The 23190-nt window shown below is 32.8% G+C and overlaps 1 protein-coding gene across 2 annotated transcripts in view; it reads left to right on the top strand.

The window, feature by feature from the left end:
* Window positions 1-23190, top strand: part of PRKACB (protein kinase cAMP-activated catalytic subunit beta) — a 111511-nt gene that overhangs the window by 50599 nt on the left and 37722 nt on the right. The gene's annotated exons all lie outside the window — the stretch shown is intronic.

Raw genomic sequence — 23190 nt, forward strand, 5'->3', positions numbered from 1 at the left:
TTGCACTTAGAATTGCCTTTTGGCATTCACCCATGTTATAAAACATCAATAATTGGGTCTTTTTTATTGCTGAATTATACCATGTTGTTTGGATATAATACATCCTGTTTATCAACTCGGCAATTGATGAACATTAGGATTGTTTCTAGTTTGAGCTTATTTGCAAGACATTGCTGTGAACATTTGTATACAAGTCTGGGTGGACATATGCTTTCATTTCTCTTGACTGCATATCTAGGAGTAGAATTGCTGGGTCATATGGTAAGTTTATGTTTATCTTTTTAACTTCCGGTTTTTTTTTTCCCTAAGTGTATTTACCATTTTACATTCCTGCTATCAGGCTTACAGTTTCTTCACATCCTTGTTAATATTTGGTACTATCAGTCTTTTTGATTATAGCTATTCTGGTGTGTGTGAATTGCTACTTCATTGTGGTTTTCACTTTGTATTTCCCTAATGATTGAAGATGTTAAGCATATTTTTCATATTCTTAAAAGCCATTCATGTATATACTTTGTGGGAATGTGTTTGTAAATCTTTTGCCACCTTTCAAAATTGAGGGATTTCTTTCTGTCTTCTTATTATCAAGTCTTAAAAGTTGTTTATATATTCTGAACACAAATTCTTTACCAAATACATGATTTGCAAATATTTTCTCCCAGTCTGTGACTTGCCTCATCTTCTTAAATGATGTCCTTGAAGAGCAGAAGTTTGTAATTTTAATAAAGTCCAGTTGATCGATTTTTTCTTGATGGATTGTACCTTTCATACAAAATCTTAACCAATTGTTGTCTAACCCAAAGTAATGATATTTTTATTCCATGATTTCATCTGTAAATTCTTTATTTAAATTTTTGCATATGTGGTGTGAGATATGAAGTGGAGATCCCCCCTCCCATATAAATATACAATATTTACTGCTCCATTTATTGAAAAGACTTTCCTTACTCTACTGAATCATCTTAGCTCCTTTGTCAAAAAGCAATTGACCATAAATGTAAAATGTTCACTTCTGAATTCTCAGTTTTGTCCCAGTGATGTATATATTTCTATCTTTATGACAATACTACACTGTTTTGGTTACTGTGACTTTGTGACTTTAAAATAAATTTTGGAATCAAGCAGTATAAGTCCTCCAACTTTCCAAAATTGTTTTGGCTTTACTGGGCCCTTTGCATTTCCAAATAAATTTTAGCTTCAACTTGTCAGTTTCTGAAGAAAAGCCTGCTAGGATTTTAATAGAGATTATATAGAATCTGTAGATTAATTTATGGAATATAGCTATCTTAACAATATTGTGTCTTGCAATTTATGAACATGAATTATCTCTTCATTTATTTAACTGTTCTTTAATTTCTATAGTGTTTTCTATTTTTAATGAAAAAGTCTTGTTAAATTGATTCCTATGTATTTTAATTCTGTTAATACTATTGTGAATGAAGTGGTTTCTGAACTTCTTTTTGGATTGTTTATTCCTAGTATATTAAAATGTTACTAATTTTTATATATTGATCTTATATCCTATGACATTGATAAACTTACTTATTGGTTCTAGTAGTTTCTTTGTAAACACCATAGAATTTTCTACGTATTGACTCATGTTGTCCACAAATACAGTTTTATTCCTTTCCTATCAATCTTTAATATCTCTTTTTTTTTAACTCATTGCACTGGTGAGAATCTCCAGTACAAAGGGGCTTAGAAGTGGTGAGTGCAGACATCCTGCCTCATTCCCAGTCTTCAGGGGAAAGCATCCCATCTCTCACCATTATACAGGGGTCAGAAAAGGTAGGTTTACAGTTGTGAGTACACAAAACACAGAGTTTATTCTTGTATTAATATTCATTAATTATTGTATTATTTATTTGTGTTACAACTGTAAGCCTACTTTTGCCCACACCTATATATGATGTAAGCTGTACCCCCCACCATACATACACATACACTCATGGCCTTTATCCACTTGAGGAAGTTCCACTCTAGTCCAAATTTGTTAAGAGGTTTTATCACAGATGTTGGGTTTACTAGATGCTTCCTCTACATATATTGAGATTATTGTGTAGTTTTTTTTTTATTCCATATTAATTACTTTTCAGTGTCAAACCAACCTTGCCTTCCTGGGATAAATCCTACATAGTCATGGTGTAGAATCCTTTTTATATACTGCTATATCAGGTTCACTAATATTTTGATTAAAATTTTTGCATTGTGATGTATTGATCTGTAATTTTCTTACTTATTATTTTGAATTAAATGTATTGGGGTGATATTGGTTAATAAAATTATATAGGTTTTAAATGTACAATTCTGTAATGCATCATCTGTATATTGTATTGAGTGTTTACCACCCAAAGTTAAATCCCTTTTTGTCACCATATATTTTACCTCCTTTAACTTTTGCTATCTCCCCCTCAAACCCTTTCCCTCTGGTAACCACATCCTGTTGTCTGTCTCTTTGAGTTTTTTGTTTGTCTTTTTGTCTTGTTTGTTGATTTGTTGCTTTCAATTTTATATCCCACATATGTGTGAAATCTTATGGCTCTTGACTTTTTCCATCTGACTTATTTCACTTAGCATGATATTTACAACATTCATCTGTGTTGTCACAAAATTCAATATCTTTTCTTATCGCTGAGTAATATTGCATTATATAAATGTACAGTATCATGTCTTTAATCATTTATCAAAGGACACTTCCGTTGTTTCCATGTCTTGGCCATCATGGGTAATGCTGCAATGAACATAGGGGTACATATATCTTTACAAATAAATGCTTTCAAATTTTGGGGGTAGATACTCAAAAGGGAGGTTGCTGGGTCATATAGTAACTCTATTAATTTTTTGAGGAACCTCCATACTATTTTCCATAGTGGCTGTACCAGTTTATGTAGTTTTGTCTAACTTTGGTATCAGTCCTCATAGAATAAGTTGGGATGTATTACATCCTCATCTATATCCTGAAAGTTTGTGTGGGATTGACAGTATATCTCTTAATGTTTTATAGAGTTCCCCAGGGAAGCCACTGGACCTAAGTTTTGTGGGACAAAATTTCATTACTAATTTAGTATTTTTGTTTTTTATAGGTCTTTTCAGATTTTCTATTTCTTCTTGGGTTCATTTGGTAATTTGTATCTTTCTATGAATATCTCCATTTTATCTAAGTTATCTTACCTAATGGGCACAAAGTTTTTTATAGTATTCCCTTTTGATTTCTCTAGTGTCAGTGGTAATGTTGTTTTTTCATTTCTAATTTGGTAATTACTTATTTTCTGTTTTGTCTTATTTTGTCATGTTTTGTTTTAGTTTTGGTCTGTCTGGTTAAATGTTATCAGGACTTTTGGATTTGTTTATTTTTTCTGCTATTTTTCTATTTTATCAAATTCTGCTCTTTTTTAACAGTTTTATTTGCTCTTCTTTATTGACTTTCTTATGGTGGGAGCTTAAATGATTGATTTGAGGCCTTCTGTTTTATAGGTATTTTAAAGCTATGAATTACCCTCTAAGTTCTGCTTTATCTATATCTCATAAATTATTATTTCTTGGAGGTTATTTTTCCATTCAGTTCAAAAATATCTTCTAATTTCCTTTGGGATTTCTTTGTGTTTTAAATCCAAATATTTGGGTAGTTTCAAAATTTCTCGGTGTTGTTGATTCTAATTTAATTTTGCTATGATCAGAGAACATATTCTGAGTGATTTTTTAATCATTTCAAATTAATTAGATTTGTTATATTGCTTAGCATATGGTTAATATGGACAATTTCCATGCATGCTTAAAAAAGCTGTCTATTCTGTTGATAAGGTACTGTGTCTTATAAATGTCCAGTTTTGAAGGTATTCAACTTTTTTGTATCCTTGCTGATTTTTCTGTCTAGTTTTTTCATGATTTATTGGGAAAGAAATATTGAAATCTTCAACTACAATTTTTGAATTATTTAATTCTTTAAATCTGTCAATTTTGTTTAAGTATTTTGGGAAGTCTTTTATTCAGTGTATCTCTAATTGTTAACACTCCTAGATATGTTGGTTATTTTGTCATTATGAAATTTTTTTTTGTCTCTAGTAATATTTCTTGTGTTTAAAATCTATTTTGTCTGATACTAATATAGGTGCTCCAGCTGTCCTATGGTTTGCATGGTATATCTTTTTCTCTCTTTTTTATTTTCAACTTACTTATATTTTAAAATCTTAATTGTGATTCTTGTAGACAACATATACTTGCACCTTACTTTTTTAAATCCAGTCTGATAATTCTGCCTCTTAATCTATATTTATTCACGCACATTTAATGCAGTTATTTTCCATTGTGTTGTTTGTTTTCTCTATATCTCACAAATTTTTGTTATTATTACTCCTTTCCTTTGTGTTAAACAAATAGTTATAGGGTTTCATTTTAATTCTTATTTGATTTTTTTAACTAAATAGCTAAAATATATATATATATTTTAAATATGTTTTATTGATTATGCTGTTACAGTTGTCCCAGTTTCTTTTCCCTCTGCTCCTCTCCACCTGGTGGCCCCCCTCCCTCCAGTTGCCCCCCCATAGTCCATGCCCGTTGGTTGTGCATATAGTTCTTCTCAACATCTTCCTGTCTATTCCATTCCCTTTTACTATGCTTCTTAATTCCTGTACCATCTCCCTCCCTCTCCTCCTTCCCCCTCCCTGCTGACCCCCCCCAATATGTTCCCCATACCTATAATTCTTTTCCCACCTTCAGTGCCTACTTAGTTTGCCTTTGTTTCAGTTCCCTAGCTTCTGTGGTTGGTTGTTGTGATGCAGTTTTCATTTTAATGTTCATAGTTTTGATCCTCCTTCTTCTAAACCAGTCCCTTTAACATCTCATATAACAGTGGTTTGGATCTAATGAACTCCTTCAGTTTACTTTGTCCTGGAAGCACTTTCTCTGCCCTTCTATTCTGAATGACAGTTTCGCTGGATAGAGTATTCGTGGCTATAGGTCTTTGATTTTCATTACTTTGAATATTTCTTGCCAGTCACTTCTTGCCTGCAGTCTCCTTTGAGAAATCAGCTGATAGTCTAATTGGGATCCCTTTGTACATAATTCTTTTCTTCTCTCTCCCTGCTTTTTAGATTCTCTCTTTATCTTTAATTTTTGACAATTTGATTATAGTGTGTCTTGGAGTGGTTCTCCCTGGGTCCAGTTTTTCTGGAACTCTCTGTGCTTCCTGGACCTGTAAGTCTATTTCCTTCCCCAAGTTCGGGAAGTTCTGCTTCATTATTTTTTCACATAATTTTTCAATTTCTAGTTCTTCACCCTCTGGCAATCCTATAATCCGAATGTTCGGTCTCTTACAGCTGTCCCAGAGGTTTCTGAGTCTCTCCTCACTTACTTTTTGTTTCCTCTTTCTGACCTGGTTGACTGTTCCTTCCCTACATTCTGATTTGTTGATTTGATCTCTGGATTTTATTTCCTCACCACTTGTCTCATATGTGTTTTCGTTTGTTTCAGCAGGACTAGCTTTCATTCCTTCCCTGTCTTGTTCCAGATCTTTTGTTAATATTGTAAGCCACCTTATGACTATAGCTCTGAACTGAGCCTCAGAAAGATTTCCTATTTTTTCGTCTGTCAGGTCCCGCATCTGCTGGTGAGCTGTGTCGCCGGGATTTCAATCATTGTCTGCTTCATTCTGAAACGGTCTTGTGTTTAGCTTTGCTTCCTGAGCAGGCTGTAGGGGGCAGAGCCCCATGCACTCATCACTACCCGGGACTGGCGGCTATCTCGACCTTTTCTACCGCACTGTGGCACTTTGTGTGGGGGCGGGGGTCCAAGATGGATTCCTGCCATTACTCTCCACTGAGAGACCGGGATCTGTCCCCCGCCCTCTGGGCCTCACCGTCCAAGGCAATGGGAGGCTGCCTTTCCCAGCGTTGGAGTCGCAAGCTGTGGGGTGTCGACTACAGCTTGGATTGCTCCCCTGGTGTTTCTCGCAGTCCCACCGCTATCCCCGCTGCTACCATAAACAGCACCATGGTTTCTCGCCCATCCTACCCGTCTAGACGAGCAGGGCTGGTTTATAACTTCATATGTTGGGCTTCCATGTAGTTTTATTTTCTGGAATTTCTGGTTATCTTTTGTTTTGAGGTAGTTGTATTCCTACATAGTTGTAGAGGGAGACTTAGCGTGTCAGTCTAAGCCTCCATCTTGGCCGGAAGTCTAAAATATATTTTCTTAATAGTGGATTTAGTTGTTACAATATATATTTTATCTTTTCACAATCTACTTTAGAATAGCACTAGACTTAATTCTAGTAAAATATAGCTACTTTGATCCAATATAGCTCAATTTCTTCTGCAGTTTTATTATTTTTACATATATTACATATATTTTTATAAACCCAGCAATGCAGTGTTATAATTATTTTATCTTAAAATGTTAGATTCTTTTAGAAATTAAGAGAAGAAAACATAAAAATGTGTATTTATATAACCTTTTTAAAAATTCTCACCCAATATTATGTTTATTGAGTTTAGAGAGAGGGGAAGGGGGAGAGAGAGAGAGAAACATCAGTGTGAGAGAGAAACATGAATGGACCCATTGCTTCCTATATGCCCTCTGACTGGGGATTGAACCCACAACCTAGGTATGTGCTCTGACTGAGGACCAAGCCCACAACCTTTTGGTGCACAGGACAGTGCTCCAACCAACTGAGCCACCTGGCCAGGGCTTTATATACTCTTTTATTTATATATTTGCCATTCCAGTCATCTTCATTTCTTCCTGTCAACTTGGGTATTGTCTAGTGTCCCATCATTTTCTTTTAGCCTGAAGGAATTTCTTAAGTATTTTTGCTTGCAACAAATATTCTCAATCATTGTTTATCTGGGAATTCTGTATTTCCCGTTAGTTTTTGAAGCAGACAGAAAATTATTGTAAACTACTTTATTTCTGTTTTCTTTTAGCACTTTGAATATATCATTCCACTCCCTCCTTGTCTATTTCTGTTAAAGTTATGATTAATTGTATCACTTTTTCTTTTTATATGATTAGTCATTTTTCTCTTGCTTCTTTCAAGATTTTCTCTTTGTCTTTTTTTCAAGTCCAAAATTTTTGTTTCGATTTTTCTTTCTGTATTAAATATTTGTAGTATCATTGCCATTATATTTTCCTTTAATTCTTTAAACACAATTTCCTTTTACTTTTTGATATATCTATAATAGTTGTTTTGAAGTCTTTTGACTGCTAAATTCTATATCTGAGCCCATTCCAAGACATTTTCTATTGACTGCCTTTTTCCTATTTATGGATTATATAATGTTTGTGTCAAAAATGGGCATTTTTAAATAATATTTTTTAGCAGCTCTGGATTCTGATTTTTTTTCTTCCCTAAAGCATATTTTATTTGCTTTGTTTTGTTTTAATCTCTGGACTGTATTCCCCATGGTGTCTGGCTGCTGAATTCTCTGCTAGGGATTACCCTGTGTCTGCATAGTTTTGTTGTTAGTGACTGATCAAAGGTTGTGCTCATATACTTTGAGCCAGCCTGTGCTGATGGAACAGTTTGTGGGTAGGCGAACACATTCAGGTGTCAGGCAACTTTAAAGTTTGTACCAGCTTTAACTTTCTGCTGGGTCCTCCTAGTCTCCCCTGGGATAGCTTCCTTGTCATTTGGGGATGTGAGGAGAGTTAATCAAGGCCCTCTCTGCCTGTCTAATTTTCATTTTCTGTTAAATTTCTTGCTGGACCACCAGTGTGCTGTTCACCCCTACCACAACCATACTTCAGAATACCAAAGCTGGACACTTTCCTGTTCTTTTCCTACAATTTGCTTTCTTTTATTGACAACATCACTAATTTGGGGGTGGGGGCAGGAGGAGGGGCAGGGAGGATGGGCGTTGGTCTCCTCTCCAAATTAAGTCAGCCCTCTGAGGAAGCAAAGCTGCTGGTTGTTATGGCCTCCCAGACCCTGTTGGTGAAGAGGAGCAGCACCAGGCACAATTTTGTCCAACTTCATAGTTGTTTCTTGGAGAGAGGATTTGCTGACTGACTTATTCCCCCATCACTGAAAGTCCTGTCTCACCTGGCAACTTTTAAAATGGCTAGTTCACTTGCCAAAGTTCCACTTACAGCACCAATCTATGGATCATTCATACCATTTTGGTACATATTTTGGGTCTCTGGGAGTTAGAAAGGTCTATTCACCATTCTATCCAGTCTGCCCACATTGCTGTACAGTCTGTCTTGATATACAATCTCAATCCTGTTTAACGTAAGGAAATTTACACTTCAACAATGATTGCCAGTAACTTTTTGTGTGTTCCCCTCTTTTGAAAACTACCTACGTGGCATTTGATACGGTTTGTAATGCTGAATTTAATGGAAGTTTATAAATAAGTTATTTTATGATCCCCTCTACAAATAAAGATATAAAGAATTATATTTTGTCTCATTCATAATACAGAATGTTTAAATGGTTAACATTTGTGCTGCAGTATAGCTTTCTGGCTCGTGAAAAATGAAAGCTATCAGCGGTCTGGGCAATAAGATTCATCGCCAATAGTCAGTAGCAACAGCACACAGCATTTTAATATCAGTGAGGTCCACAGCTAGCAGTAAGAGCTGGTGTAATTGAAAGGCGTTTAGGTGCAATCATTCTGCTGTTTGTTCCTTGCCAGGCTCAACATGGGATTGTGTGAGTATTTGAAGAAAACAGCAATCTTTTTTAATATCTTTTAAACATGTAAGAAGGGTAGACAAGTGCTTAAATTTAAGAAACGTGGTAATTTTAAAATCATGTGGCTCTAAAATAATAAAGCATTTTATTTGCGTTGGTTGATTAAAGCTTTAGAAAAGCTACTCCTTGGTTACAAGTGAACAGATAATTCTGGTCTAATGTTGCCGTGGTAACAACTCATGCTGATATAATTGAGCACATCTTATACATCCTGGTTCGAATATTTTTCTCTCTGCCATTTTGAGTTGTTCTAGGGGTATATGAAAGAGGCTAGGATAACTAGCTTGAAAGAAATTAAATCTAGTTATATACATCTTTGGCATTAATTTGATGTTTACTAGTGATATCTTGTGCTGGGCAGTTATGCTTTGCTTCTAGGGGCTTTTCTTTTAAAACAAAAGAAAGCTCTTTTCATTTGCTGTGTGCTGCATGTTCCAGTGTGTGTGTTTACACCATAGGCTTCTACCTCTAGAGATTAGCATAACTCCCTTTGCTGCTGGATTGTTGTTTTGAGCAATATGTTTTGGAAAGGTTGGTTTTCATCATGAGTGGTAAGTATGCTCTCTCAGACTCTGCACCTATGTATTTTTTAGAAATATTTAATTGTAAGAGGAAAAATACATTTTAAAGGAACAGTTGTAAAGCCAGAGCTACAGTGAATTACATTTTCTGTTGATGCTTTTGCATTTAGGCATTATGTTAATTTGCTTTTAAAATCCATTAAGAACTGGTGAACAATTAATATTTTTAATAGTCAATGCCAGAAATCAGTACATATTTTTTTAGGTTTGATTTGTTATACTTATTAGGTACTGTTGTTATTGTGTTATAAATTAGTGAGTGAAAGACCCACCAGGATGAGGAATGTTTTTGTATATGATCCCGAAGATAAACTTTCTTTTTATTAGCTATGTCATTCTAATATTAATTTCTGTTGGCTTCTTTTGATTATGTAAAAAATACTAATTTGAATAAGATGTTGCCAAAATTTTATTGACTTCTTGGTTGTTTTTATGTAAAATTCATTGAGAAATAGAGATTTAATGAAATAAATATGTATATTTTGGTTTTGGAGGCTTTGTTAAATTGTTCAGAAATAATAGTTTGGGGGGAAATAATTTATTAGAATAAGTACTCTTGTATTAATTGGTTTCATTTTTGTTTTTATAACTATTCCAAAAATGTTTTTTCAGAAAATATACTGTAGTATATACTGCAGTTTATCATGGGGTGAAAGCTATTCACTTTAAGCCAAACCTGCAGCTAAAAATAGATATCCTGTTGTTAGTGTGAGAAATATTTGCTTAGAGCATAACTCATTAGTATCCTTTTGCTTAACTAAAAAAGAGAATATTGATAAGTTAACCTTTGAATCAGATTTTTAAAAGAAGTGTTATATGGTTTTTCTTATGACAATCTATAATTTACACTTAAAAGATTTGGAATTGGAATTCAGAACCTGAGTGAGTTGAATTTTTGCTGTATAATGATAGAATTCAAAATAGATGAACCTTTCTTCCGTAACTGTGAAGATTACCTCATTATTGCCAATAAATACTTTTTATCCTTCTACAGTATAACATAAACCACATTTACACTGTTAAATGTTTGTTTGTGGAATGATATTAGTCATTAAAAGAACATTTTTACATATAAGATATTAAGAATTGTTATTATTATTATCTTGTTAGTAGATAAATATTTCTCATCTAGTGTTTTAAATTTGGGTTAATATTACAAAGTCAGCACGTTAACATTTCTTAGGATTTCTATGAATATCAAAACTGAATATACCCAGTAATCATACTTAAAATATTAGCTTTCTCTGAATCTGGTCAATACATATTTTCTCTTTTTAAAGTTCAGTATATAACAGAATCTTTAAGTAATCGCTGTGGTGTTGCAGAGATTTTACAATTGGAAGTATTGATTTTAGCTGAAGAAAATTGTTGCTTTATTTTCTTTCAAGAAAGCTGTAGATTAGTCAAATCATATTTGATATACTTGATCATACTGGCATGCCTTTAAAGTCTTTTCTACCACAGAAATCAGAGTAATCACAGATAGATGTTCTGGCTTTTTCAGGATTGTTCAATTTTTACTCATGTTATAAGTGGTTAAATGTTTAGCTATTTCAAAATGTGGAACATTACATATGGAGTGTTGTTCTATTTGTAAAAATAAGTAGATATTAAGTTTATAGCTATACATGTGGTATTTATGTGCATGTGATACTCTTTTATTTAAAGAGCTATTTCTTTTTCTTCTTCCTGCCTTTTAAGTGTTAGTTTTCTTCGGAATCTTTGTCCCTCTTTTAATGCTACATTCTTTCTGAATGATTTCATCCATGCTCACATCTTCATTCGTTACCTGAACATCAAGTTCAAAAGTGAATTCTCTCTTTTCATCCCAAATCTCCTTTTTCATTGATTCTAATTTTTGTTAATGATCCCACTGCCCTGGCAGGGACTTAAAAAAGAAGCCCCATGGTCATTCCTAACTTGTTTCTTACCCCCAACATACACACAGTCATTAATTTCTATTGAGTCTCTGTCAGAAATGTCTCAGAAGTCCCTGTTTCCCCAGTCTCGACACTGAGGATGCTTTCTGATCCGGCATCATGCATCTTCTCAGCCCTATTGCAGTACCTGCTTCACTGCCTCTCGGCTTTTAGTTTTACAGCCTTCAGACCATTTTCCATGCTGCCATTTATAAAATGTAAATATACCCATTTCTTAACCCAACAGGAAACTTTAGCTACTCCTATTGTCTCTCAGATAAAGGTAAAACTTCTTAGTAGGCCATATAAGATCAATGACCTACCTTTCTGGCTTTATTTGCATCTGGTATAAAATTCTGATATAGCTATACTATCCTGCATACTATTCCTTGCCACCTTCCTATACTATGTCACATCATAAAAGTTCTGAAAACCACGTATGCTTTTTAGTGCCTCTGTCATTGAACTGTATCCCCCTAAACTCCCACAGCAAGCTTATAAACTACAACACTTGTTTGTGTTATAGTGAAGTGATATATTAGCATGTCAGTTTCCACTCTCCAACCTTTGAACTCCTTAAGTCAAGGCGTGCCATGTACTCCTTGACTTAAGGAAACTGTATGTTTCCAGTAGCTACCCCAGTCCCTCAAACATAGTCATAAACACATAAATTCTTATAGAATAAATGAATAACTAAATTTTATTCATTTTTACATATTTGAACACTTTTATTAATATTACCAATGAAAAATATCAGCCATTTTTAATTTTTAACTTCTTTTTGGTTTATGATGCTTATTGGAGCATAATTAACATCATTATATCAACATTCCAGATGAGTACTCCTATTGGTTCACCTGTAGTTGAGGGTAAATTTCAAAAATAGGCATTAAGCTTTATGAATTACAGAACAGTCACAGACTTGAGCACAAGCACTTAATTAAATGTTTAGGTATTGATTGAATATGAAAGAACACAAAACTGGGAAAATGAGAAACAGTGTTTCAGTTCTAAAATTAAAGAAGGATACTTGCCCAGAAATGTACAGTATCAGATTGACAATCAGACACCAAAGTTTAGCTAAGAGTTTTACTTTGAGCAGCTTGCTTCATGGAAAAAGAAATAAACAGTAGTTTTCACCTTCACTAACTTGAAGGGATGAGGCTTATAAGAAAGACTGTTAGGAAGATAAGTGGCAGAGCCAATATGCTGATTACTTTCATTTAAAATAGTTACAGTGGGACAACAAAAAATTTGATAGGCTAGTCCAAGTTGAAAAAATGGCTTTCTTTCAGATGAGAGAGGGCTCTTCCCTGAAGTGGTGAGTGTCACTACTAGTAAGCGATCCTGTAGTCCTGGCTTCATTCCTATTTTGGAAAGTCACCCGATTATTTAACTGATAATGTAAATATGTATTAACTAAAAGATCTGAAAAATCGATTCTAACACACTCTAATAGATGAGAAGATTCACCTTACTGGGGGGTGCATTTTAAAGTTTTGAAAGGCTTCTCGTTGTTTATGAATGAATAAACAAAAGCAACAACATGTGCGTCATTAAAGGATAAAATCACAGCCTTCATTGGAAGAGAGCGGAAGTTATATTTAGTAAATATTTGTGGGGGAGGGTTTAAAAATAAGAAATTATAGCTAACATCTCTGTTGAATTCTTAAAAATTTCAAGTGAACATGGAGATTTTTAAATAAGACATGAAAAATAACACAAGTGCCTAGAATGAAAAGAGAGCTGGTTAAGAGGTAGCAATAGAAAGGAAGCAATAATGACATAAGGTAACGTTATAGGAAAATGAACGTAGCATTTGGAGACTATAAAGCTGTATTAGAGGAAGTAAAGATTGAAATAATCACTGCATGGGAGGAAATGATGTGAAGAACCAGCTTGACAAAACCTACAAGAATGTGGGGAAAATGGACAAAATAGAAATTATGAGGTGAAAATCATGTAAAATAAAAGTAGGAGACTCTACAAATGGAATGGATAGCATTCCCAAAGAACAGAAAATGACTAGTAGAACAGAAGCAATAATAAAATATATGTATATGATTCAGAAAAACTTAATTGAAGGAAAACCTGAATCAATAGATTGAAAGAGCTCATTGTGTTTGACAAATATTAACAAAAATAAACCAACAGCTGAATATATCCTGATGCAAGTTTTGAACTTCAAGGATAAATAAAGTGAATTTCACAAACATTCAGGTATCTTTGCATCTTACACTTAACACAAAGCTTGTCTTATAAAGAAAAAGAAATACAGCCCTGACCAAGTGGCTCTGTTGGTTGGAGCATTGTCCTATACACCAAAAAAATGAAAAAGAAAAAAAAAGGTTGCAGGTTCAATTTCCAGTCAGGGAACATATCTAAGTTGTAGGTGCAATCCCCCATCGGGGCGCGTGCGAGAGGCAACTAACTCATCAATGTTTCTCTCTCTCTCCCTTCCTCTTTTTCTAAAAAAAAAAATATCAATAAACATACCCTTGGGTGAGGGAAAAGAGAAAAAGAAATTCAAAAATTGGAGACTAGATAGTTGAAAATTCTTTTAGAGCAAAAATTAATGAGGATTCAACAGCACCTGGAAATACAGAATAAAATATAGCAAGCATCTCTTTAAATGAATGCCTGAACTTACAAGAATACAATATAAACCCCCAGTGTGCCAAAAGTGAAATAGTAAGTGAAAACCAGAACTGTAAGAGGGAGCATACTTTGACTACTACAAAGAGATTTTCATACCTTGGTAACCAAAGGGCTTTGGTTTTAAATGGCCTCACAGAGTCAGAATACAATGTCTTTGATCCATGCAACATGGGATTCCTTAGACCCCTATATAAAGCCAAGATCCTCGAAGAATTACAGCTTCAGTGAGAGAATAGATTAGAAATTAAAACCTCTCCACTGACACAGGGAGAAAATAAGGATGCTTGTATTTCTTGACTTGAATTCTTAGGGACACGGGAGGGGTATGCATTCATGGTGTGGGAGGCCTCTCCTGAGAGATTGGAATTGATTGCCTCTTCTCTAGTACATTTCAGGTTTTAATCTGTATTAATCATATGTCTAGAATCACCAGTAAGATAAAACATCAATTTTCAACCTTCTCATCTCATGGCACACGTAAACTAATTACTAAAATTCTGCAGCACATCGAAAAATATATTCTATTTTTTGCCAATCTTGACCAAAAAAAAAGGGTATAATTTTGATTCATTCACACTGGACAGCTATTGTTGTGTTGGCTGTTGTCACTTTTTTATTTGACAGTCTCAGGGAAAAGAGGTCAGTGCCCCTGACTAAATAGTCAGGTATTGCATATTTTAAAAATTCTTATGACACACCAGTGTTTCATGGCACACTGGTTGAAAATCGCTGAGATAAATTACACCATTGTAACGGGATGCTAGGCAGAAGTTAATACAAAACATCTGATCAAGCCCTGCAGTTTTCTCAGGTAAAGCCCCACTGAACTTTGAGTTCACAATCCAAAATCAACACACACATACACACACACACACACACACACACACACACACAAATCTATAAATGATATTCAGCAGGTACAACAGGATTAGACCCTCCCAAGAATATCATAGAGTACATTTGTCAAACACAGGCTTCCATTTAAAATTAATAATCACATCAAATAGAAATATAAATTAAGAGAAAAAATTGTATGCACCTTTACCAGAACCTCAAACTATATAATAAAATCAACCCACTTAGAAGGATAAATTATAAATATATAAGATATATATGTAATCCAGTAATTGGAGAATATACAGAAATATATAGAACACTTACAAAATTGATAATACAACTAAAAAAGTCAAAATATTTTAAAGAATTCATATATAGGCTGTGGTGTCTGACCACAAAGCAATTAAGTTTAATGAAAAATAAGACAAATTAAACACAAAATGTTATATCTGAAGATTTTAAAAGTCCAAATAACTCACAGGTCATGGATTAACTCAGTATAAATTTAAAATTCAACTATGCATCAAAATTTTGGGGGTGCAGCAAAAGTGGATTTAGTGATAAGTTTTTAATGCTTATATTAAGAAAGGAGAAAGATATTCATGATGTAACTATTCAAGTAAACAAATTATAGAAAGCATAACATGGTTAACCAAAAGAAAAATAAAACTAATGAAGACATGAACAAAAATCAGCAGAATGGGAAATAAAGAAGATACATGAGACCCAAAAGTTACTTCATGGAAAAGACTTAAAATAACTGACTAGTACTAAACCTACTTAAGATTTAATTAGTTAAAAGCCTTATTCAAAACTTATTAAAATTAGGACTGGACATTTTACAGTCAAGTTCTAGGAAATATTCAAATAACAAAAATTACAATATTGTACAAAATCTTCCAAAAATTGAAAAGAGAAGATGGTCTTAAATTTATTTGAGTGTAGTACAGCTTTACAAGGCAAGTGTGGAAAAAGAAAATTAGAAACATTTTCTCTTGAAGTTAAAAATAGGAAAACAATGCTCATTGTATCTAAAGTGTTAGCCATAACCTGCACACTAAGACAAGAAAAAGATTGGAATGAACAAAATTGTCTTTATTTACAAGTGATATATAATTTTCTATATAGAAAATTCAAGAGAATGTACAAATGCTATTTCAAAATTAATATTGGAATCTGGCAAGGTTGCCAGATACAAGATCAGCACATAAACATCAACAATGTGCTATGCATTAGCAACAAACAGAAACAGTAATTTTTTAAAATGCCCCTTTCACAGTATCAACAAAGCTCTAAAAACCTATGTGTAAATCTATAAAGGGGTACCTTTATGGGAAAATTATAAAATTATAAAAGATATATACCTATCTTTAACAGGAAGATATGGCTTAATACTCATTAGATTAGCAAAAATGAGAAAGTCTGACATTTGGTGAGCATATGAAGAATCAAGGATGTGGTGGCGATAAAAACTGGCATAACCATATATTCGTCTACTTATTACTATCTAGGTAAGTTGAACACGTGTGTACCCTATCATGTAGGATCCATTCCTAGTTCTATCCTGTCAACAAGACTAAATATTTGAATTTAGAATCAAATGGAAAATCTTTAGCACATGATGTGGTAGATGTAATATTCTTCTGAGAAAAAGCCTCAGTGAACAATTAAGGAAGTAAAATGCATTTAAAAGAAAATTTCAAAGGTTGTCTGGGTCATTAGTTTTATGACTACAAATTTAGTTTTAAGTTTTATTACCAAATCCTATAGGGAATGTCTCCAACCAAACATGGCTTGGATGGCCTAGAAAATCCACAGCATCTCTAACAGAGAGCAAATTGGGAGAGAAACCATGCACATGTCATTAGTTGTGAATAGTACACTGTGGCTTCATAGTACAGTAGTCCCTCGCTATATCGCAGTTCACTTATCGCGGCCTCACTGTATCGCGGAATTTTAAAAAATATTATATTTAATTATTTATCACGGATTTTTTGCTATATCGCGGGATTTTGCGGTACTGTATATGTATGTTGTTAAAGTTACGTAGGTTTACGAGTGTAGAATAAATGTAAGGTTCCTACTTTGCTGAGGGGTCTGGAATGTAATACCCGTGATAAGTGAGGGAATACTGTATATCCATCTGTCCATGTAGATACTAGTCACATTAATGTGTTTTTTTTTTTGATAATGTGATCATTTTAATATATGTTTCACCAAAAGTTTTTATATATTTTTACAGTTTAGTAAAAGTTAGTCAATTATATTGTTCACTTATAATTAAGGCTTGATAAAGAATTAATGAAAAAAAGCATAAATGGAGGAAAGAAAAAGAAAATATCACAATAGGAAATTTAGCTTTTTTTACCTACTTAATTTTCAAACTCATGTTCAACTTTGTGCATGACTAATTGATATCTTAAAAAACAAAAGTAGTTATGGTCCCATCCACTGAACTGTACAGATTCGTTTGCAGTAAAGTTTTTTTGTACCCACTATCATTTTTAAGGCTATGACTGAACATGTTTGAATATGGTGAAGCAAATAAAATGTGCCTTCAGCAAAGTGAACACAATTACTCTTCAGAATATTGGGATGGGATATGATATATATATATTTTTTCTCCAAAGAATGTGTTGTAATCCTTGTATAAAACACTTTTGAATTTGTATGCTCAAGTATTTTTCATTCTGTTTCTATGTGTAGATGTATTAATGTACATATATGGGTAGATAACTTTTGGGTCTGTTACTGTATGTGTTATTTATCTGTTCAATTTGTTCTTTTTGCTCAAGCACACAAATCGTCAGAAGCATCTGGTAGGAAACCACCTTTTACAAAATAATTGTTACTTTGATTGCTATAAGTTGAGTTTATGAGGAATTTTATGGCAATTAGAATGTTTTACATTTAGTTTACTGAAAATACTCGTAGTATAGCATGTGTTTGGAGGGTATTCTTAGAAATAATAAATACAGTGCTCTACAGAGGTGGGTGTTTGAAGTAAGGGAGGCAAAAGACAATTTTACACTCTGCTAGATTTTCACTTTGCAGAAGTTTTGGAAGGGATTTTACTGTTCTTTATTGTTAGAATTTGTTATTTTTATATAGAATTTATCTCAGTTTCCATCCTGTTTTGTGCTTTCTGACGTACACTAAATAACTTTTAAGTAGAATAATGCTTTTATTAAGGTAAAAGATGAAAATAATTATGAAGTGATTAGGGAGCCCATGAATTATAGTCTGTTCAGTAAAAAATTTTAAACTATGAGTACAAAAAAAGATACTATTAAGAAACATAATTGCTTTATTACCTAATACCTGCACTTTCTAATAGAAATATTTTAAAAAATAGTTCCTTCCCTTATTCACTACATAGATACTCATCAAAGTTTAAAATATTCAGACCACTAAACCCCCCGTTACCCCTCCTTACTCTGGCTCCCCTATTCCTTAGCAAGTGATCTTGCCTCCTATCTCCCAGAAGAAATAAAGCCTATTTACTCCCGTTCCTTCTCACGCATTGACAACCATCACCATGGCAAACAGTTACCTCCATGGTAGGGCACCTGCTTGCCTTTACACTTCACTCCCCTGCAGCTGTACACTTACACCCTGTGCTGCAGCTATTGTAAGTCAGGGGCCATTTTCTCCATGCCTTTTATACAAGATCCTCCCAGCTTGGAGTGTCTTCTTCGGCAACTCATATGCCAAAGGAACTCTATCCTTCAAGCTGTGTTCTCTATTATGCCTTACCTTTACCACCCAAGATTTTCCTCTTTCAAGCTTGCATAGCACCTTATAATTTTCTTAGTTGTCCTTGTCACATTCCAATATAATTGTTCTATTTCCCCATCAGCTTCTCATCTCCTTACATAATAGAGATGCATTTATTCTTTGTAGCGTTCCCAGAATCCAGATCAGTTTCTGGCACCACTAAACAGTACTCATTAAATGATGAAAAGATTGTTAAACCAGCACCAAGGAAATAAAATGCCTGAAAGACACTAATGTCTTTCTGAAGAACAATAAAAATGTTACAATTCAGTCTATTTTTGCAGTAGAGTTTTGAATAAATAACAAAAGGCCAGAGATGGTATTGTAATAGTTATGGGATGTGTATTTCAATATATGCAACTTAATAATATTAGCACTATTAGCATGAGACGTTAAAGGTTTTGTTAGTAGTTTTAAGAATTAGAATGGTATCAATTTGGGCACAAAACAGTAATTATTGACTTTATTTCTTTACCATTTAATTAAAATGTCCTATCTAAATATGTTCAGTCAGATAATTGAGTTTCTAAATTATTGTTTTATTTCTGTATATAATATTCTCTGGAAATGTGTATAGGTGATTTCATACTACTATGTTGTTTTTATGAGTGTCATTTAATCATTGTTTAATTTATTTTTTTGGATACAAGCTTGCTCCTCTTCAGAAGTATCTGGTAGGCACCTAACTACTTTTTAATTAAAAAACAAACAAAACCTTTTAAGCTTTTTATTTTTTTGTTTACAGGTTATGCTCCTCATAAATTTATATTTTTATGAAGTGTATTGAGTTGATACATTTTAGTTAATGAAAGAAATGGTTTCTTTAGTTTTATGTTAAGTTTTAGCTATAAAAATGATTTATATTACAGTTTCTTGAGTGGTATTTTAGAAACAACAAATACAGCGCTGTTAAGCAGTGGGAGTTGTACAGTGTAGCAGAAGACAGATGAATACACACCACTTAATTTAGATAACCTAAGTTAATGAGTGGTTTTTTTAAAGAAAATATATTATTATAAATTTTGAATAAAACAGCTGATATTTAAATGAGTATTTTTTTATCCTAGGAAGTTTATATTCTATTTTGTTCTATTTTCTGTTTGTGTCCCTTCTACTTTTCTGACATCCATTATAAAAGTTAAATAATGTCATGCTTTTATTATAAAGAGGTGTAAAAGATGGAGGTGACATTTATCTCATTACAAAGAGACTGGAGAACTCAACATCTGGAGTAGTTGTAATCTGTATAGTAATAATTTGTAAACTCTTCTTACAAAACATGAATGAAAATCTCTTTTAAGCACTGGATAATGGCATACAATAACTAACAACATGCTCTTTTTATAATAAGCAGTAATGTTTATTTAGCACAGAACTCGAAAATACTTAACAAATTAATTTACAAAATGTAATTAATAAAGCATTCTTAATCATTGTAGATATATCTGAATAATGTGGAATAAAGATGTGTCATACTTGAATTTTAATAAATTTTCCTAATGTTTAAAATGAACTTTGTAATCTAATTTTTATACTGTGTTCTATGTATAAACATACTGAAAAATATTTTGAGGGTGATCAGAATTAAGTGTTTTAATGTATGTGTGGAAATACATAAACATTGGCACTTTGTTTCTACGTGCTTCATCTGTGAATGTGGTGGGTAAACGTGCACACAAACCAACCTTGAGTGAACACAGATTCCTTTGGTAGGCTAATTTCTTTAGGATGCAGTGTGATAGACTCTTTAAATAATACAAAATGGAGAGAAAACAAGTTTATTGGGGAAATAAATATAGTTGAAATATGCACTTCTGAGAAGAAATTGTGTTGATGTGTGGTGTGTCCTCATGTTCTAGTACCTAGTTTGCTCCATTATTAATCAATACAAAACAAAATATATTTGCAGAAAACTCCTTCTGTAAGATACTTTTTACTAATCATTATTAGATGCTTTGTAGATAGGTACCATGACTGTGTAGCTAAGAAGTATGAGAGTCATCATTTTAATTCAGATATACAAAGTTCCAAAGCCTACAGTTCTTGTAGGATATCACATTGGTATAAAGCTAAAGTATAGATATAGCTTATATTTTAGAACATAACAAGAAAACAAACAAACAAAAAGAACTTTTAATATATACTTTATAGGGAAAGCAGGATTAAATATGTTGTAGTGTTTGAATCTTGCTGTCTCTCCCACCACTTATTTTATTAATTAGCTGCCAACATGTTATGTCAGTGGGTATAAATATTAAAACTAACTGTAGAAAAGCATTTAGAAAGTTAAATTCACTACTGTCTAAAAATAATAAAATTCAAAGCAAATACATGTGGTTCTGGACTGCCTATTGTTTTAGTTATTCTGAATCCAGCAGTGGTGAAATATTTTATTTTTGGTGTCTGTCTATATAAGATATATATTTTTGCAACAAGTTAACTTTGTTCATCTTTCCATGTAAATGATACACCTATAAACTAGAGATTTCATGTATTGACATATACTTATGTGACAAAAAGTGCTTCAAGAACAGGGTTTTTTTTGTGGAACTCCTTAATGACATTATAATTAATGCTTATCCTTTAATCTAGAAAGAAATCTAATATTGAAACAATTCAAAAAATTTAATATATTTGATTCATACCCATTTTAGGTAACTTTATACAAGACTAAAAGAGAACTGTTATTTACTTTCTACAGTGCTACTTAACAGTAAACTTATAATATTGATGAGAATATTGATAAGTAGAGAATATGTCAAATTTCCCAAATACTCTGCTAGTGAATAAAATTAAGTAGTACCTGAAATGTTTCCTCTAGCTCATTCACCAAGCAGGGAAAAGGAAATTTTCCTTCAGCTTACATCAGTGGCAAATATTGCCTCTTCTTCCTTTGACCAGTTACATTTTCTTAACTCTAGATTTATTTATCTGGAAGTGACAGGAGAAGAAGATGTTAGGGATTTTATTTTATTTTTTTAGCTTTGATTCTCTTCTTTGTCTCCAAATTATCCACACTCCAACAGGCATCTGGAGAGTTTATACTGCAACTTGATATGCAAGTTCTATAAATAGAAGATAACTAAAAATATTTTTTCAAAAAAAATCAGTGGTATAATTTGGAAATTACATGTTGTTTCTTAAAAGCCACAGTTGCATTTAGCAATAAATTGAGTTTTTCATTTACTTTATAGGTGTTATTTCCATGTCAGTGCCATATGCAGATATGTCTGCTCCATGACCAAAAAAATCTTACTTATAAAACCAGTTGTAACAAGTACATTAACATTTAGAAACAGGATGACTTAAACCATCCTAAACTCAAAGAAAATGTAAGAATTTTCCACTCCCAAAACCACCCCCCCAGTAGAAATTAAATCATTTTGCATAATTACGTACAATTATTTGATTCATTGTTTTGGTGGATAAAACTTCCATACTATGAGAAAATTCTAATTTTAAAAATTATTTTTCTCAAACCTTCTGAAATAGGTATTCTGAGAATATTTTAACAGCAAAATACAAATGACAGTTTATATAAAGTAGTAAAATTATGTCTGTTCTTGGTGCCCGTCACCACCATTCTGAAACCTCAAAGATTTAGAATGCCGATAACCTTTTTCTAGTAAGCAGTGTTTTGCAAAACGTAAAGGGGAATAATTTTGTATATCTTAAAATGCCTCACTTTAATATTGCTACCTTATTAGATGATCATAGTAAAGAATTTTTGAGCCCCTCACTTTCACTTTTAATCGAATCTTTTCATTATCATCGTCACCCGCCACTATCATCATCATCACTATTAGTACATCTGAAATTAATGCCAGTTTGCCTCTCTGTGTTCATCTGTATTACCTTTTACTATTTGAACATTATTTAAATACTATTTTATGTAATTTTATTCTTTATTTATAGATTTATGTATCAGAGAAATATTGGTAACTGAACAAAAGACGTAATAATTGTTTATTTTATACTCAGGTTTTGCTCGCATAGCTAACTGAGAACTAATACATATTGCTTATGCCATTTTATCTTTCTGGAATTAATTTTCTATTATGTGTTTTTAAACACCTGAAGTTGTTTGTAACAAATCATTGTTAATAACTTTGTGGAAAGCCAATGAAAAAGAGAATCTTTTAAAATGATTCGTCATTTAACAAATCTAAAACTTCAAACCACAGTTCTATAAAATAATGTAGCTATTACTAATCACTACATAGACATCTGGTTTTGAATTGCTTTACTTCAATGTACATTTGAAATTAGTCAGTCAGACATTTTTCTGCTCCAAATTTAGAATGATATATTTAAGCTCTTTTGGGGTTTTTTTGTTTGTTTGTTTTGTGGAGTTTTGTTCTGTTGTTTTTAAGTCTTTGTCAGTATTCTTTATGTGTTAGTCTGTGGTAGAGAAAACACAAATCTAATAACATAAATTTTTATTCTTATACCTGGAAATAACCCTTTGTCAAAATCAATTACCTCTGGAACTCCACAAATCAACAAGTTCGCATTCTCCGGATGTTTTCAGTTCTTATCTTTAAGGCTCTGTTGTGCCTTTAAACCATCATTGATGGTTTATTTATAATGAATATTTTGTTCTAATTGTTCTAACCTTTTTATATTACTTTTGGGTATGTTTTCAGGAACAGTATTTTTATTGATTTAAAATTATCAAAGTGACCCATATAGGAAGATATTAGGGAATTTTAGAAGTTTGAGA

The sequence above is a fragment of the Furipterus horrens genome, unplaced genomic scaffold (assembly GCF_987537825.1).
Source record: "Furipterus horrens unplaced genomic scaffold, mFurHor1.1.pri manual_scaffold_3, whole genome shotgun sequence".
Lineage (NCBI taxonomy): Eukaryota > Metazoa > Chordata > Mammalia > Chiroptera > Furipteridae > Furipterus > Furipterus horrens.